Source organism: Lynx canadensis, chromosome C2 (genome assembly GCF_007474595.2).
Source record: "Lynx canadensis isolate LIC74 chromosome C2, mLynCan4.pri.v2, whole genome shotgun sequence".
Classification (NCBI taxonomy): Eukaryota; Metazoa; Chordata; class Mammalia; order Carnivora; family Felidae; genus Lynx; species Lynx canadensis.
In genome coordinates this window covers 30,781,829-30,787,665 of record NC_044311.2, presented here as the reverse complement: position 1 = coordinate 30,787,665, position 5,837 = coordinate 30,781,829, and positions in this window count along the sequence as shown.

Genomic DNA, 5,837 nt, shown 5'->3' with positions numbered 1-5,837 from the left:
AATTTAAGTTTGGAAGAAGGAAAATAAATTGTTCAGAACAGCTCATTGCACCAGAGCCATTTTCTTAAGAAACTGCTTTAAGAGCAGCCTGAAACTTGTTCTCAAGTCATAATATACAAATATCCCTCAGAAAGATCAATGGAGATGGGACCGGAACATCCTCCAGAAGTTTCAGACTTCCCAAGGCCATCCTCACCTGAGCTCCCTCAGGTCCGCCAGCACCCTGGCTGGGAGAGTGGGTGATAATCCTCACACAGAAGCAGAGAGGAGGGAGCTGGCCTTCTCTCAACCACCCTGCCAGAGAGTGTGTGTGATTCACCCCAACTTCACCTGGCAGCCCTGGGTGCTCAGGGGCAAGTACTCCTATTGCTCAAGGGAAGGAGGAAGGCCTAGGGTAGCACATCTTGCCTGACTCCCTGCCTCGGTGGGTGACACTACCAGGCCTGGCAGAGGCTCCCTAGAAACCCCAGATGACAGGGTTGCAGCAGAGGTATGAGAGGCTGAAGGTAACACACAGGCCCCAGACCCCTACAGTGGAGCCATCCTCTTCTTTCCCTACTCAGGAAAGCACATGCAAGTGAGAGAGGTGTTATAGAAAATAACCTTGAACCCCTGTATTTCACAAACCTGTGTTCTTTGTTATTAGGAGCAACTTTCTTGTGGTATATCTCCCAACTGATGGTGATCCTATTTCTGCAGTGAGTGCCTTTAGGAAGGTTGGTGTTGAGTATCCTCAGCTAACTGCTAAGGGGGACTGGCTGTGGGTGGAGGCCTGAGGGTCAGAGGACGGTAAGGAAAGGTTCTCAAAAAGGAAGAACACAGTTTCAGGGCTGACTCTGCTCCTTGGGGATCATGGTGCTGGCTACTGGGTTGATTTCTCCTCCCCACAGGGAAAGGACCAGCTCCTATGATGAAGTGTACGCATCACTATCCTTTCTGGGCATCCTGTTCATGACACAACATTCTCAGGCCACAAATTAATGGAGTAAATGAAGGATTAACAGACCACAGGATCTGTGGGATCTGGGCCATTATGCCCAGCAAGGGTCCATGCCTATTGCCAGGATCATGACCCCAAGGTCTGCCAGCTGACTCCAGACTCTTCTCAGTGTGGCTCCATTCGTGCAGGACTGGCCCTCATTCAATGGGTTCACAAGTACTGAGCCCTGAGGTGGGCAAACCCAGAGTCAGACGATGAGGAGTCAGAGCTAACTGGGACACACACTCCTGCCTCAGGGACCTCACAGCTCACTGGAGAAACAGGTGCATGGGCAAAAATTCATTCCATCTGATAAAAGCAGCAAGGTCCATAGATAGCACATAACTGCCCCTGCCAAACCTACCCCAAGGGTGGTGTGCTGGAATTTGCTGTGATCCCCAACATAGCATCTGTGGCCCCTTTCTTTAGTAAGACCACCTAATTCTGCTCTGGTAAAATACTCTCTCCCATTTTTAGTCCATGAAATTCAGCCAGGCTCATACCCTCCCCAGCCTGCCCCAAACATGGGCCTTGTTCTAATCCATGACTCCCAAACACAACAATAAGTCCTATGACCCAAACCACCCCATAGAGCCTGCACCTCAGGCCTTTTGCTGGCACCACTATAGAGCATACACTGTCTGTATCTTAAGCGTGAACTTGTGGGTAGCTGTCTCTGCCACCACTTTGGGGGCCTGTCTAAGAATAAAGCTCACAGGAGAACAAAAAAAGCTCACACAGAAGACAACAGAGCCATGGGATGGGAAAGACCAGCTCTTGGTGTTGCCTGAACACCTGGATCCAGAAAGCACGTAACTTTCTGGTTTTGTGAATCAATAAATTCACTTTTACTTACAGTTATTTTGAGTTAAATTTCTGTCACTCACAACCCAACAAAGCCTAAGTCATGAAGGCTGGGCTGGAAACTGGAAAATGAAGAGGGACAGAGGGAGTACAAAGGGCATCTGGGAGATGAGCAAGCAAAGACGGGCTACCCAACACCAGCCTGGGCGTGGTCTGAGAATAGCACTGACCAATCAGCTCTGGGAGTTTAACCAGGAGGTTGGTGTGAAAGGGGCAGAGGAGGACGCTGGAGATATGGGCAGGGACAGCCCCCAGAGAACTTGGGAGCCATGACTCTTGTCCAGAAGGGATTGAGGAACCTCAACCCGTAAGCCTGCCCTCCATTGTCCCATCCCAGCCCCCTGCCCAGCTTAATGGACATTTCCCGCGTGAGAGCAGAATTACAAACTAGGGGTTGTGAAGTGGGAAGGTGCCAAGAGCAGTTTTCAAAAGCTAGCTCTGGAGGCTTTGTGGACCAAGGAGCAGAGGAGGCCAGGCTGGATGCTGGGAGGCCATTTAGGGACGGAGACGGTAGTCTCGGTGCCAGCAGGAGATGACAAAGGCTCCAAAGAGGCCCTGTGGCCACTTCCCTGACCCGTTCCATTTTGGAGGTCTTTAAAATGTCTGCTTTAAAGACCTGGGAAAAAAAATAAGTACTTGTGAAGTGGAATAAAAATAGGTAAACATAATAATCATCTCACTTAGGTATAGCGATCTATGGCGTTTCAAGCCAGCTCACAAACATTAGCTCATCACCACGGTGAGAGGTAGTTATTATCTGCATTTTCTCGATGTGGAAAGGAGAGCTCAGAGGCGCTGCATAACTTCCCGTGACTGGCAGCACCGATGTGGAGGCTCGGGACAGAACACGTCTACGGGGCCATGCTGCCCAGGCCTCCGTGCAGTCCCCTTAAGGCCACTGCCCTCTTTTCCCTGCAGTTCTGTATGAGCCCCTGCCTTCCACAGGAGTCCTCTCCCTCCTGCCCACATGCACGCGTCTCCATTGCCGGCAGCACCTCCATCTGCCCAAACACTCCCTCCCAGCTGGCCTTCTGCTCCCTTCTGCCCGCCAACACAAAGCCTGGTGAGATACCAGGCAGGCAGGTCAGCTGTTCCTGGCTGATTCAAATGGAAAGGGATCAGAGACAACACTCCGCTTCTCCCCAGGAGCCAGCAGAGCCACATGCCATGCCGAGTCTAAACTGAGTGGCCTGGCTTCCTTGCCTTGCATAACCAAAGACTCAGTCCAGGTACAAGCAAGCACCAGGGGAGGCCGACCCCTTGGGAAGATGAGTTCCTAAGGATTTCAGGAGCCAAGCCCTAGGCAGCACCCAGTAGTGATGCAAAAGCCCTGCCCCCTGCCCTTCCAAGTCAGACAACAAGAAGGAAGGAGGAGGTGGACTGTCTCCCGCAGACAGGCTCAAGCTTGACGAAGGGCCGGACAATGCAGGCTCAGTCTGCTACACGGGCAAGCAGAGGAGGGGCCTCACGATGACTGCAGACAGGGAGCCCATGCTGTAGAAACAGACCATCAGGTAACTACAATAATGATTGCTGCCCACACGTTGGGGTTACTCCTCCTGAAAATGCTCAAGCAAAAAAAGAGGGACATATCTTCACCTCAGGAGTGAATTCTGTGCTTTCAGACAAGGACCGGAGAATCACTGTGTGCCCACGAGGAATTCAACCCAAAAGTCTCCCCAGGTCATCCAGGCCACCTTGCTGCCTCTAAGAGCTGAAGGATCCACGATTCCAACGCTATCCACAGACTTTTTTTGGGTTGGGGGAGGGATCAGTGTATGATGCTTTAAAAATCTGTTGCAGGGGCGCCTGGGTGGCTCAGTCAGTTAAGCATCCGACTTCAGCTCACATCATGATCTCACAGTCCGTGGGTTCAAGCCCCACATCAGGCTCTCTGCTGATAGCTCAGAGCCTGGAGCCTGCTTCAGATTCTGTGTCTCCCTCTCTCTCTGCCCCTCCCCTGCTCATGCTCTGTCTCAAAAATAAATAAAAACATTAAATAAAACATAAAAATAAAAACATTAAAAATAAAAACATAAAACATCTCTTGCAAATGTTAAAAAAGAGATGATTTCAAATTTTAAAAAGTCCGATTTCCAGATTGTGTTAAAGAACATCTGAAGTTCTGGCCTAGCATGCTCCCACTAGAGGTGAATGGCAGGACCAAAGCAGTTATCCTGTGGCCACGGGGCGGCCCAGCCTCCCTGTCGACATCACCTGCCAGGCCCTGCGAGTTTACACTTCTGCTCTAGAAACAACCCACAGAAGCAGCTGTATTTCTGCTCCTATCAAAGGTCTTCTACAGAGAGCAGCACCTCATTCTCCTTCCTCACCTCTCCTTGAAACCTCTCAGAGCTACCTGAATGACAAACCACTGCCAGTGACTTCCCAATAGGAGCCACTCTGCCCAAACCGGAATCTGAGGTTGAGAGAGACATCACCACCTTGTTCTTATTTATTTCTGTTCTTCAACCCACACCAGAGATCCCTCTACTCATTTAACGCCTCCCCAACTGCCCCTCCTAGAGCTGTCACAGGACATGGTCTGTCCCCACCTGCTGGCCCAGGACACTGTGTCAGTCTCACTCCTCCAGAAGCCCAGTGGGGGCTCCACTAAATTAAGGGGCAGGATATTCCCTGGCTGTATGACAGGTAGCTCCAAGCAGAACCCTGTGAATTGACAACAGCATGCAATGAGTCCCCACCACCATATGTCTTCAGTAAATATACACACTATTATTGCTGAGATGTAGATTAGATAAAAAGACAATTACTGGGATTGGCTATTAGAATACGGATAAATTCAGGATATATCCCAAACCATCTGGGTCACTTAGATGTGGCAAATATACCCCCAGAAGAATTTTCCCTTACTTGGGGTAAGGGTGGGGTGAATTAGGTATTAAGGCCAGTATAAATGACAAATCTTTTCTCACACTCGGAGCAGCAAAACATTCTGGTCATAAGGAGCACAGGAGAACCAGAATAGAGGAGAAATCATTGCCTTTCCCTTCATATCCCTCCTCTCTCTCTCCCTCCCTCCCCAGGCCTCCTCCCCCATTCCTCCCTCCTTTTTTCTCTTTTGGGCATGAGTTGCTCATCTTCCCCCAATCTCTGTCACAGCAATAGCAGTTAATTTAGCATAATTCTAATCTAACAGTTCGAGTTTCAGGGTCTACACTAAGAAAGAAAATTCCAGGTGATGTGTCAAATATTGAGAAATGTCACTTTGTGAATCTTGGCCACCACATGAACCATGTCAGGTCCATGGCATGCTCCCCAGTCCATCCCCACCCCTGTCCACAGTCTCTCCAGCTGATCAGTAATTTACCCGCTCAGCAGGTAAATGACTGAGCAAACCACTCAGAACCCTGAGAGGGTTCTCTCAGGATGCCAGGTAGCCCAGGGATACTAAGAAAAATAGTGTGGTCCCTGCCTCATAGGACACCCAGTGTGATGGGAGAGGCACACAGGAATATTCTCTTCCAGTGCTCTGTGATAAGTGCCATGATGGAGGGAAGCACTAAGGTATTCACCCGTCATTCTAATTTATGGAAAGACATTGAAGGAGCTTAAGCAGGGAGTGGCATGATCACTCATATAATTGAGTAAATGAGATGTCAAGAAAGCACCGTTCTGTCCACGATATTGTTAGTTGGATTGTTATACAATTGGCGGCCCCCACTCCAGCTTTCCTTTATTTATTGGAAATCTGTGGTGTGTAATGTGATAGGTTGGCCATAAAAACGTCTAATCGTTGCATGTGAAATAGCCAGGTCTTTCAGCTTTGCATGAAAATGGCAAATTCTGCTTACTGTTCCAGGACTCTTTTATAATCTGATTAATTGTGCTAGATCCAAATTATAAGGAATAGAAGAGGCGATGGGAGAGAGAACTAAGACACTATTTGCAAAAGGCCTGTCCCTTGAACAGGAGCCATATTTCAGATGTGCTTATGAGAGCCCAGGTAAACCATGTCAGGCTACTTTGTGAG